The sequence below is a fragment of the Amblyomma americanum genome, chromosome 4 (genome assembly GCF_052857255.1).
Source record: "Amblyomma americanum isolate KBUSLIRL-KWMA chromosome 4, ASM5285725v1, whole genome shotgun sequence".
Taxonomy (NCBI): domain Eukaryota; kingdom Metazoa; phylum Arthropoda; class Arachnida; order Ixodida; family Ixodidae; genus Amblyomma; species Amblyomma americanum.
The window spans coordinates 41,669,197-41,681,997 of record NC_135500.1 but is presented as its reverse complement, the minus strand read 5'-3'; the positions used below and the strand labels follow the sequence as shown (position 1 = coordinate 41,681,997).

Genomic DNA, 12,801 nt, shown 5'->3' with positions numbered 1-12,801 from the left:
GGGGTCTGCGACCACACTTAGGGGTGCCTCAGTGCCAGCGCCGCCGTTCAGGGTGGAGACAACCCGCCATATTGAATCACAACTGTCCTCTTCCATGTACCGCGAAATGCTCGCCTGGTAGCCCAGTGTAGCTCTCGCTGCAAAAGGCCGTTCAAGTTAAAGCACTTTGAAGCGAGCCGGGAGCATGAACGGCGCCGTCACAAACGCTAGCGCCACTGATCCCGTGTGATTCAATATGGCGGCGCCGCTGAAGTTGTCACCACCCCGGTGGCGCTGGCATCGAGGCACCCAAACCACCCTGAGATCAAGCTCATCTGTGGCGGCAACTAGAAAACAGCATATCTCGCATGAATACTTTTAGCTCCATCTACAATAACATTGTGGTAACAACTATCTGCCGCATGCCAATGATTACGTCTCGGTGAAATATGGTGGAAGGGGTACAACTATGCGAGAATGACGTCAGGCAACGAAATGACGGCGTAGTTTCGGTTCCTCGAATCTAAGATGGCGGCCAATAAAATTGGTTGTGCCCTCCCATCTCTTTCCCACTCACCGGTAAAAAATATCCTACAACGGGATGAAAACTGTCCAGTTGCGGGAGCGCTGTATGTGTATGCATTCGTTCCGCTATATATACTCCGACAACAAGGCGCAATCGTCCGTTGACAATTGTGTACAGAATTTGGTAGGCAAATGAAACCCTGTGGGTTGTGATATAGAAATAAAACCACAATTAAATAATAGGTAAACGTTGTAAACATGAAACTACTAATTGAAGCGTTATCATATCGCGCCGTAAGGTGAATTCTAGGTCCGCCTTGATCCCCAAAACGAAGCAAGTTTATTTTGCAGAGCACGTCGGTTGACATGAACGAAGCGTTAGACAACGTAGATCTCGTTTTGTGTAGGCTGGAGAGAATGGCTGCTAATTCTGAGGAGAAGTTTCACAAAGTATTCTCTGTATTTCAAAAGACAGCGGCTTATGTTGGCATAAGCTCGAAAATGCCGCGAGTGGTGGGCACTCAGAAGCGTCGAGCTAAAATTTATTTTTTACGCGGGCGATCTCAGAGCTTCTCTTGAGCGCCGTTTTGGAAACCATAGGGCAACTTTAAGTAGTTTGCAGTTTGTTCTGCCAACACACGTCTCTAAGGGGAGCTTCTGAGTCCGTGCAGCCAGCTTTTGAACTTCACATACAGGAAATGCAGACAACGCAAGTCCCTACGCTAAGGAGAGAGTGGAAGATGTGCAAAGCAAAATGGGAAGCAACAGGAGTAGAGCAGACGCCGCGCTACTCCACTGACGCGTTAATGAACTGCGGCAAGGTCCTATTTCCGATTGTTCATACACTCTTAAAGAGATTAGCAAGATATTAGCAACCAGTGACTCCCGCCGCTGCAGAACGCAGTTTCTCTACAATGAAGAGGACTAAAACATATCTTCGGAACCGAACAGGTGAAGAGCGATCTGAAGGTTTATTTCTGATGCCAATTCATTGGGCTCCAGCTACCGTTGACGAAATTATTTAGGCATTAATGGCGAAACGAAGGTGACTTAGGATTAGAGCATGACAAAAATAATATTACAATCAAAACTGAAAGTTGAATTGGCTGAAGACAAAAAATAGTGCTTTTTTGTCATTTATATTATGCCACTCACTTAAAGATATAGTAGTTCTGATGCTAATGCTTATTTGTAGCACTGCATACATCGCAAAGGTGTCCCTTCTGTGTGGGTGAATATTTACTGTTGTGTGTGCAATGCTGTGTATTGTTTTAATCGTTTAAATTGTATGTTCGATTATATATGCAATAGAATAAGAAGGGCTCTGTTTTGTAGTGGACGTTTTCGTATTTCAATTAATCAATCAAACCAGTTTTATTCAAACGGCTAGTAAAAAGTACGTTCGAATCACCTAGGCCCTTAGCCTTCAAGGCTAGACTTCGGTCCATGCAGGAAGTGCGAAAAATAAATATAGCGAGACATCTGAGTATTATACGCAGAATTCATGTACAGCTGTTATGCGACCGTTATATACAAGGAAAAGCGAAATACTCAAGAAATTATACTATCATTGTAGGACAAAAAAAAACGAATGCATCCAAGAAAAACACTGATTTATAGTGGAGTCGAATATTGCTCGCTCCGGAAATTTTTTTTTAAATCGGCGATTGGCAATTTACCTATTGTTAAGTTAGCAGGCAATTGTTTTTAAATTTTAGCAGTGGCATAGGCAATAGTTCTTTTACCGTACACATTATTAACAGCTGAAAGGTTAAAACGACAAGCGAAAAAATTTCTTTTTAGACGAAATGGATATTCGAAAACAGATAATGATAGTGGGATGTTATGATTAGTATATGTATAACCACACAAACTAGTTCGCAATCCCGCATAGCAAAGAAAGGTGTAATGTCTAGGTCACGAAAGAGCGGAACGGATCTATCTGTGTGTTTAATATGTGTTATTATTCGAAGGGTTCTTTTTGTAAAATTACTATTTGATTTAAGTACGTGTTGTACGTAAGTCCCGAGAACGGTACACAGTAAGTGATATTGTTTTGAAAAAGGCAATAATACAAAATTTTTAATGTGCGAAGCGAGAAGAACTCTCTACAATAATACAAAATTTTTAATGTGCGAAGCGAGAAGAACTCTCTAGCTTTTATTAAGACAAAGCAAGCCCATCTGAATTTGCTGCTAACACAAATTATGTGAGGATTAAAATTAGAAGCCGAATATAGTGCTACACCAAGATATACCTGTTGATCGACCCGTTCGAGGGTGATTGCGCCTATTCGTAACTCATTTAAGCTATTTGAATTTTTATATGAACTTGAGAAGACTATGCGTTTAGTCATTGAGGTGTGTATTGTTAATTTATTTTGTAAAAATCACTGGCACATCAGAGAAAGATCCCTATTAGTGTGCCTTTCGACCATATTAGGCTCATGACTAGAGAAGAGAAGGGCTGTATCATAAGTATACATAATAGTTTGGGCATAATTCAAAGCATCTGGCAGATTATTTATGTACAAAGAAAATAGTAATAGTCCCCATACCGAGCCCTGAGGCACGCCACACAGGATTGAATGGACACTTGATACGGATTTGTCGATTTTAACACATTGTTTGCGGCCAGAAAGATAGCTTTCGAAAAAGTACTCTTCTTGACCTCTGAATCCATACCGATGTAAATTTGATAGTACTATATGATGGTTCACAGTGTCAAACGATTTTTTAATATCAACAAAAATGCCAACTACATGCTTATTGTTATTTAATTTTTTGTTGATGAATTCACTTAAACACTGCACAGCCGTGGAAGTAGATCTGTTTTTCCTAAAACCGTGCTAGTGTTCTACAAGTGCGTTAAATTTATCTAGAAAATGGGTAAAACGTTTCATCAATACCTTCTCAAATACAGTGTTAAGGGCACTAAGTATTGATATTGGTCGGTAGTTTTGAATGTCATACTTACTACCGGTCTTGTATATGGGATAACGCGCTATTTTAAAGGCGTCTGAATATGTGGTCATGTAGTAGGATGCATTAAATAATTTTGCTAATTGCAAGCTCAGTTCCTCAATGTGCTGTTTAATGAGGAGTAAGTGGATCTTATATTTGCTTGGCGTTCTTCCTCCAGTCATTGTTTTAACAGTAGAAATGATTCATCTTGAGTAATGTCATAAAAAAAAGAATTAAACACAGGAGGTGGGAGCTCGGGGGGTTTCGGGCATACTTAGTTGTTTCGCAAGAGTTGAACCTATATTACAAAAGTATTGATTAAAGTCTTCCGCAAGGCTTTCTGTGCTTCTAGTAAGTGGGATGATTTCTGGCAATATATGATCCTTCTCTCGAAGTGTATTGACTGAGTCAACTATTTCCACCTTTTACGCGGAGCTTGTTGTTTGCTTTCTATAAGAGTTGTATGATACTTCTTTTTAGGTTTTCTAAGTAAGGTCAGAGCTCTATTTCTATTTATTTTATATTGTATATGATAGTTTTCATAAGCTTTCATCTGCTTGTGCTTTCTATACCATTTATCTTTAGTTTGTGTAGCGGCTAAGACCTCAGTCGTTACCCAAAGACATATTGGGTCAGAATATTAAGATTTTGCATTATTAATTGTTTTTTTAAAGCAAGAATAGATAAAATTTATGAGGTGGTCGAATTCTTTATTAATATTTGTACTGGTCTCGACATTGATCTCTAGGGTGCGTACACGGAAACTTAACAGGTTGGGGTCAACAGTTGTTTTTACGCGTTTCTTAGTTTCTTTTTTGATAGGAGAACTTCAGTGCTAGAAATAACACTTGAAATTGACAAAGAAATATCAGCATCGATAACTCCAGAGATAGACGGTGAGGTATCGAAATTACATACTAAATGGTCTATGAGCGTCGCTGCAGAAGGGGATGAGAAGAGTTGGTTGTATTATTGGATTAACGAACTCGTAAGACTTAATCAGGTTCACGTATGGTGTTGCGTTCTCATTTAGAGTGTATTAATGTGTCCACATATTATAGCAGGGTTATTCACAGAAGCTAAATGTTCTAGGGCAGGTTCAAAGGCATCTAGAAAAAGACTAATGTGCGAATTTGGGAAACGGTATAAAACATCTGCAGTTAACTTGGAACTTAGGTCGAGGAATAAGAAATCATATGCTTCGGGAACATGGCATCTAAGTTTGGGACAATGCTTGAAAGAAATATTTTTGTGTATATACAAAGCAACCCCACCGCCACGCGTCTGAGCACTTTTTTCATCACAGTGTATATACGACCATTTGTATTAAACGGTTGCGAGTATGAAATTTCGTCTGTGTGAGTCATTATATTGAGGGGGCGCACTGCTCATCATCATTCTTTTGCTGGGATGTCTCTGCGGATGCTGGGGAGCCTGTCTCACCGTAGTCTACATATAGCAGATGTCCCAGCGCGCTGACGTGTTATCGGATTGATTTAAGCTCAGCCGAACACCTTGCCTGTAAAATGAATCGCATCATCATTCCTATGAATGTATAAAAAAAGCGAGCTCAAACACAATATCCTTCATTGCACAACTCGCTTCCTTATGGGATAACAAGCAGCCCACGCACAACTCCACCAATATCCGGCACATATATTGATGCCGATCCCTTATAGGCTACGTTTTCTAAGATTCAGCCTTCCACAATGCCTCTACCTTTCCCATAGCCATAATTGAATTCTTCAGAGCTCACAACCAAAAGATTTACGCCGCTTTATGTAATTTTACTTGTGGAAATTTACCATGTGGTGCAAAAAATACGTGTAGTCGCGATTTTATGTACGTCGGTGTTGGCACAAAGGGCTGCGTTTTAATCCAGACATGTTTCGTAAGTCCACTAATTGCATTCCTTTTCTGGCAGTTGCGTGTTTCTTTGTTTCTCCAGGTGTATTCATATTGTTTGGCTTTCTCTATAAATAAGGCATTTTTTTCAAGGACGCGAGAGCATGCCTGGATGCAATTCCAGCTATTTATTTCCGGCTCCGTCTGCCTTATTACAGAAAATAGAAACTTTTTCAGGAATCAATAATATAATACTGTTATTGTTATTGATATTGAATATATTATCAGTATTATTAAGCACGCTCTACATCCACAGTTAACTGTACATGATACTCGCTGCTAACTGGTGGGAATGTAATTCATCGATTCGCGAACATACATACTTAGAGTAGCCGCCGCGGTGGCTCATCAGATTTGGTGCGCAGCTGCACCAGACCTGAAAGATGCGGGTTATATCCAGGCCGTGGCGGTCGCATTTCAATGGAGGCAAAATGTTGGAGGCCCGTGTGTTGTGCGATGTCAGTGCACGTAAAAGAACCCTAGGGGGTAGAAATTATCTAACCTCTTCACTACGGCATCCCCGATAGCCCGAGTCCTTTTGAAGTTATATACCTTAAAACCAAACTACAATAACAGTTACAGTGCAGACAATGAAGGGAAAGATAGAAAGAATAATGGAACGGCAAGCAGTTGAAGAAGGTTATGCCCGGTTTGCTACCCTTCACGTGAAGAGGGCGTTGAAGAGAGTGAAAGCAACAGACCACAGTAAGGAACATGACCGTGCGGGCCATTACTTACTCTGAAGACATGAAGCACCCTCAGAGTGGATAGTCTGGAGTTGAAGGTTGTGTGGTTTAGGTATTTGAAGAGCGCTGAGATGGCTTTCTTCTGAAATGGAGGTTGAGGTCAAGCTGCCACAATTTTTTTTGGCGGGACAACAGCGAAGACCAAAACTAAAACTAACTTCAGAGCAGCACAAAGTAGTGAAAATTTAGCTCTTTTTTCGACGCGGGGAAATGTCACCTGATTTTTGAACCGTAAACAGCGTGAGATTCATTGCGAATAACAAACGGCTTAAAAATACAACGCTAAGATTAGTATCTTCTTCGGAAGCAATATATCAGTATCGCTTTTAATGTAAGCATGGATTAGGAGAAAAAAAGTCGGGAGCAACACCTAAGGATGCTTACGTGTGAGACGTTGTAAGTGCGGCTGCTCACTTCGAGAAGGCAGGCACCGTACGTTGCGGCGGGATGTAGCCTGGTGCCACGCAGCTGGCAATTCTACGTCTGCATGGCTGTACGTAGCCGCCACCGAGTCACCACCTACAATTTCTGATCTGCGATCTAACTTCGTGAAGGCAATCGTGGCCGTACCACGGCCCGCGTTGCGCCCTAAGGGTATGACGCAATAACTAATGAGTTAATGCTCATATACGCACAATGGGACTTTTCGGCTTAATAATAAAAATTCCTGGCAGGGCACATATCACTCCTGGCACAGCAGTGCAGTGGGTAAGCTGTGCGTTATTGCCCGGGACGGCATGTGCTGCCAGCGGTGTGACTTGTGCGATCCAGGTTGTTCTGAGCAACCATGCGCGACCAAACATTAAGTTCACCGCCACCTGCCAGGTTACATGCGGGCGCCTCCTACTATGCCTACTGTCGAGTGTTATTACACAAACACAGGCAGACGGGTTTTCCTTTAATGAGAAAATATGGCGTCTGCCTTAGAAAAGATATGAACCCTGTAAGTGATCAGTGGATGCCTACAGCTTTGTGGGAACCATCCGTCCTTTTGTGGCTGGCTCGGCACTGTTATGCGGCGGTTTCTCCTCGCTAATCCCCGTCGGTAGGTCGGCAGAGCTTTTTTCTGAAGGGCTAACACGGCCGGGCGAGACGGATGCGGACGCTCGTGCTTGACTGGGAGCAGTTAAGTGTAACGTACGGTAAGCGCGGACGCGGCTGGCAGGGGCCAACGCCCGAAGACGGTATATAGCCAACAGCTCTTGGGGAAGGCGCTGGCTTGACGAAGCGCGGCTGGACCGACGGGGAGGGGGGGGGGGGGGGGTGCGGCCGCACGTTTGAAGGCATCAACGACGTGGTTGGCCCCACTGTCCATGTTTTGGGGGACGCCTGTGAACAGTCGTCACTAAGAGGAGTAGGTAGGAGCAGGGTTCAACGCTCCCGTTTGCTACTCGCGACGGTGGCGGCTGGGTTGAGACCGATTATTTCCCTAATGCTGGGAGCCGCCGCACTCAAAAAAAAGAATGTGATTTTAGTCTTTTTGAGGGTAAACCACTTGTCGCTCAGCTAACACCTTTAGGAGGGTAATATTACACTATTTGCTCCAGACTAAAGTTTTAGTCCACGACAAAGAGTATAAACAGTACACTCTCTCTATTGTAAAGTTACACCTTCAAAGGCAGTGCAAGTTTACGCTGCCGAAGACAATAGTTTCACCTTTTCAGGAAGAATATGTTTTAGTCTAAGACAGTGTAAACGTTACACTCTCTCTAGCGTAAAGTTACACCTTGAAAGGCAGTGTAAGTTTGTGCTGCCCAAGGCTATAGTTACATGATTTCAGAAAGACTGTTTTAGTCCACGACAAACAGTATAAACGTTACACTCTGTGCGTGTAAAGTTACGTCTTGAAAGGCAGTGTAAGTTTATGCTGCCCAAGATTATAGTTACACCTTTTCAGGAAGACCATACTTTGGTCCAAAGGGTTTAACTCCTACTCCCACAGAAGCATAAATTTATGCCATCAATACCAGTGCAACGTTAGGCTTTCTAGGAGTATTGATAAATTTTTGAGAACGAGTATGTTTTATTCCAGACAGCATAACTTACTTCCACAGCAGCATAAAGCTATGCTGCTATGGGTTATTATTTCTCTCCAGAATGCAATGGCTTGACGTCTAATCATGCAGAGTAGTGGCGCAATGTGTACACAAGAAGCAGGCATGTATAATGTGTAGTAGTTGCGTGTCTTGGTTCAAGCACAGTGGAATAACAGAACAAGGTTTTTCACAACTGAAAAGAAAACATACCCCAAATGGTTTTTATTTTATATAAAGTTACAGCCACTCTGCTTACAATCCACCTATTTCTTATCCTGGAGGACCAGGCAGCAGGAGAGACCTGGGCAGCAGATAAAAAAACAGACGCAGTTAATACACTTAGACAACACATTTTTATTTTATTTTATTTATTAATTTTTTTATGAAATACTGCGGACACTAAGTCCAAGCAGGGTGGGCGTACAAGTGAGCGAAATAAGAAAGAAATAACACTGGAAAATAGAAAGAAATAGCGCTAATTGGTTAGACCTCATGGGGCAATGGTTGGTTTATTTGATTCCAATCTATTATAGTTCGTGGGAAAAATGAAAACTTGTAGGTGTCTGTTTTGGCGAATATAGGGGCTAGAAAACTAGGGTGGTAATGTCGAGTTTGTCTTGCATATAACGGCTTTAAGTATAATGTGGGGTCCAGACCAAATTTGTTCGCTAATAAAAGCGCAAGAAACTCTAACCTGAACTTTTTTCTTCGGAGTTCAAGTCGTTCAATTTGGTTAATTTTCATCAAAGAGGTGGGGGAGTCAGTCTTTGCATATTTATTAAAGATGAATCTAACAGCCTTTCTCTGTATTCGTTCCAAATTGGCTATGCTAGATTTAGTATACGGGTACCAAACTATGCATGCGTATTCGAGTTTTGGTCTGGTTATAGAAGAATAACAAAGTAGCTTGATGTTAGGAGGCGCGTTCTTCAGTTTATGTCTTAAGCAGAACAATTTGCGAAATGCGGCATAGAAAGAGGCATAAAGAGGCATAGAAGGACGAGAGATTTTGTAATACAGTAAATTAAATGAACTGAAGTTTTTCAGTTACAAAATTCATGAAACAATCTGTGCTCAAGTGTTTACATGACATTAAGAAAGAAAAAAACTGGCGCAAAAAAATTTAGTTCTTACAATTCCTTGTTTCCTGAAAAAGTAAGGCAGATAGGTCCATGTGCCACAACACTGTGCCAAATGAAGGTTCCATCACAAAATGGCATCAACCGCTATAAGTAGGTGAAAACCATTTCATGCTCCGAGGCTACTAGATGTGTCCACCAATAACTTAACTAGGGCTGTATAATGTAGCAATGGCACTGCCTCGAGAAGAGCATTTTCCGATGCCTCTATATACCCTAACCTCCTTGCAATAGCTACATAGAATTTTATTTAATCATTTTAGATGACAGCTAAATGGGGGCTTCCTGCAATGCGAATATAATATGGTGTGTGAGCATCTGTGCCATGAAGACGCAAAAGTGACATGAGTTCCACCAGAGCATGCTACAGTCAGAAACAGCTCAAGAACAAAACAGCAAATGCCTCTAAAAAAAGCCCTTCAACCAATGGCACTGACCGCTTCTTCTGGTGTCACGGTTAGTCTGATTAGGGCCCTGGTTTATCCTGCTTCATCTGCTGCCCCATGGCGATGTCACACTAGCAGGTCTAAGGATATTAACCAGAACATTGTGAGAATCGATCGAAGCTATTGGTTGGAGGGCATTCTTTAACTGGCATTTGCCGCCTCGTTCTCAGGTTATATCCAACTAGAGGCTGCAAAAAAGGAGGCAGTGACGAGCCAGATCACATGATAAATCAGCATCAGATGGCAATCAGCGGCCTTCTTTCGGAACGCTTGCCACACTAAAGAACATCTGCATATGGCTGGGCCGCCATCAGCAGTGAAATGACTGCACAAGGGGTTTTACCCCTTCCGAGTGCCAACGCGTAGCTAGTTTACTTTGATGTTGCAGTGCTGTGTTACTTCAGTTTTGTACACCACACAAAAAATCAGCATTGTGATGAATTTTTTGTAGCGCACTTTCTTGCTCAGTGAGCCCACACTTGGAACTCCACCTCAACGAGGGTTAAGGCCTTCAGCTGATAATGCCTGCACTGATCTACTGTCCAATGTTAGTACAAAGCACGTGGGCCTAATCTATATGCAGCCGGGGGTGAGCTTTAGCAAATGTGATAGGGTGGGTGCACTCAATGAGGGCAGGTTATACAAAGCTACTGCTCTCACTTTTTATTTTTGTAAGTTTGACTGCAATATTTATTATTCTCTCTGGCACTTGCAGTCAGTTGCACTGGTCACTGTCACAACCAAGGTACTATGTGTCTCTTTACAGTGATGACTTTAGAGTAACAGTGCCAAAGCTTTGGTTAACCAGAAACGCAGGGTTTTTGGGGAAAAAAGTTATGACTGGTATTATGACTGAGCAGAAATAAAATTCAAACGCAAATAACAACGTCAAGGGAAAGGAACACTGTGGGAACATTGGTCACAATCAGGAAAGCGAAGTGTGAAAGAAGTCACAGATCACCCAAACATCCCTCAACTCTGTCAATGACATGTCATCCCAAGCCAAACATCCCAAAGTTAATCTCAACCATATCCGATTTGTTTAAAAAAATTCATTCAAAATTTTTGCAATGTGTGAAATCTATAAGCCATATGCCAAAAATTTAATCATGAGGTGAGCGCAGTTTGAATAATTAGAGAACGTGTGAAACTGGCATCGCTCTATGATCGACCAAAAATTCAGATTTTTAGAAGATACACGACAAATGTTTTAATGAGATTTGCAAAGATTCTGGCTTTTGATATGATTCAGATCTTGTATTTTTAAACGGTATAATTATTTTTGTAATTTAAAGAAAATGTAAAAATTCTACTATGACACTCATAAAAATATCAACTCCTTTTTGGAAATTAAGAAATAGCCATCTTGCTTCCCTTGATGTCTGTTACCCACAAAAAATGTTACAGCTAATGCAACTGAATGAGTAGAAGTGAAATAAAATGCTGAATTTGCAGAAAAGTGCGTTTGGGACCATAAAAACTCGTTCATTTCACTCTGAGGTGGTCCAAATAAAAATACTACCAGCGATGGCAAGTTTACTAGAACAGTTTATTGCGTTTCATTTGTGAAGTTTTAATCGAGGTGATTTTTGTTTAAAGCGAGATTAAAATTTTTGAAGTAGAGCTCGTCCGCTGTGAGCCGCGTCGTCTCTTTGCACCTCTTCATCACAGAGCACAGCACAGCCCTCAGAAAATTGTGTAGACGAACAGATAATCGTGGGAAAAGATTTTATTTGTGCTGCCGGGGAGGGACTTGCACCAGTGAGATTGTAATTAAGTGTGCTCATGCCACACTAAGTCACTGTTGTCAGAGACATGACAGACATAACAGGCAACGCTGCCGATGCAGTGTGTCCGGAAGTACATTTTACTCCACCCCATATCATCTGTTCTTCTCAATGTCTCGCTGAGTGTTTGAACGAAAACAAAGCGGTATAAAATTAACTGGTATCACTGAAAACCACGGTAAAATCAGTGAGGCGCTTAGTGTTCAGTATCTCTGGATATAATTTTCACTGAGTGAGGACTACTTTTTAGGCACGGATGGTGTGTTTGCGATTCACCCTGTGAGATGCATATCGCATCACTACATGTCATTTTTACATCTAGAAGTCTCGATGATCCGCAGGACAAAAATGTGGCAAGAGGTAGAACGAAGGGCAAGAGGCAGTCACTCGGGGTAATTGAGATTTGCAGCACGAAGTATGCATGCGATCTCTGTGCTTGTATGGTGAACTACATTTTGGGCACGGACTTGACATTTGCAAAAAGGCGTGCTAGCTTTGGCAGCGTTGCCTGCTATACTAGAACAAGAGTATACAAAATTCAAGGAGGAGGCGACTGCATGCCGGTGCCGCGGTCGCAGTATGTTTGACCACTCGAGAGCAAAGCAGCTCCACTTGATCGGACCGTGCCTGCGCCAGCGTGTCTCGCGTCACCAGAAGCTGTGGTGAGAACTTCGTACCGTCACGTGCGCTCCGGGGCATATGCTTTCTGTGATCTTATTCGGACATTAAAAGGACTGGTGTTACGATAGTGCCAGGCGGTTGTTCCTTCCTTCCGGCTCAAGCGAGACAGCACACTGAAAGCCATAGTTTTGCTTCTCTTGGCTGCCTTGTGCCATAGCGGGTTCGTTTGAACTTCCAAAGCGAAAACAAACTTGCATATCGCATACCACGCACCGAATGTCTAGCGATACCTGCCTTCGCTCCAGCCCTAAACACGCACTACAGTGAGTGAGGGTAAATTGAAGTGGTAAGGTGGCCATAAATGTGTCATGACAGGTGCTGTGTTACTCGATGAAGCGTTAAGAGATGACGCAACTTGCAGCACGAGAGCTCGACTTTAAAAATCTTTTTCTCGCTTTGAACAAAAACCACCTCAATTAACATTTCAGAAATGAAAGCCATTAAATTGTTCTACTAAACCCGCCATCGTCTGTATTTTGACTTAGGCCACCTCAGGGGTAAATAAAAAAGTGCTTACTTATGTTCCGAAACACAATTTTCTCCAATTTCAGTATTTTAATTCACTTCGGTGCATTCAGTTTCATCAGCTGTACC

At 42.1% G+C, this 12,801-nt stretch overlaps 1 protein-coding gene across 1 annotated transcript in view; it reads right to left on the bottom strand.

The window, feature by feature from the left end:
* Positions 1-8,363: 8,363 nt before the first annotated feature.
* Positions 8,364-12,801, bottom strand: part of LOC144127896 (uncharacterized) — a 61,514-nt gene continuing 57,076 nt past the window's right edge. The window contains exon 11 of the mRNA XM_077660871.1: positions 8,364-8,455. The gene's annotated coding sequence lies outside the window, so the exon portion shown is untranslated. The remainder of the gene's footprint in view (positions 8,456-12,801) is intronic.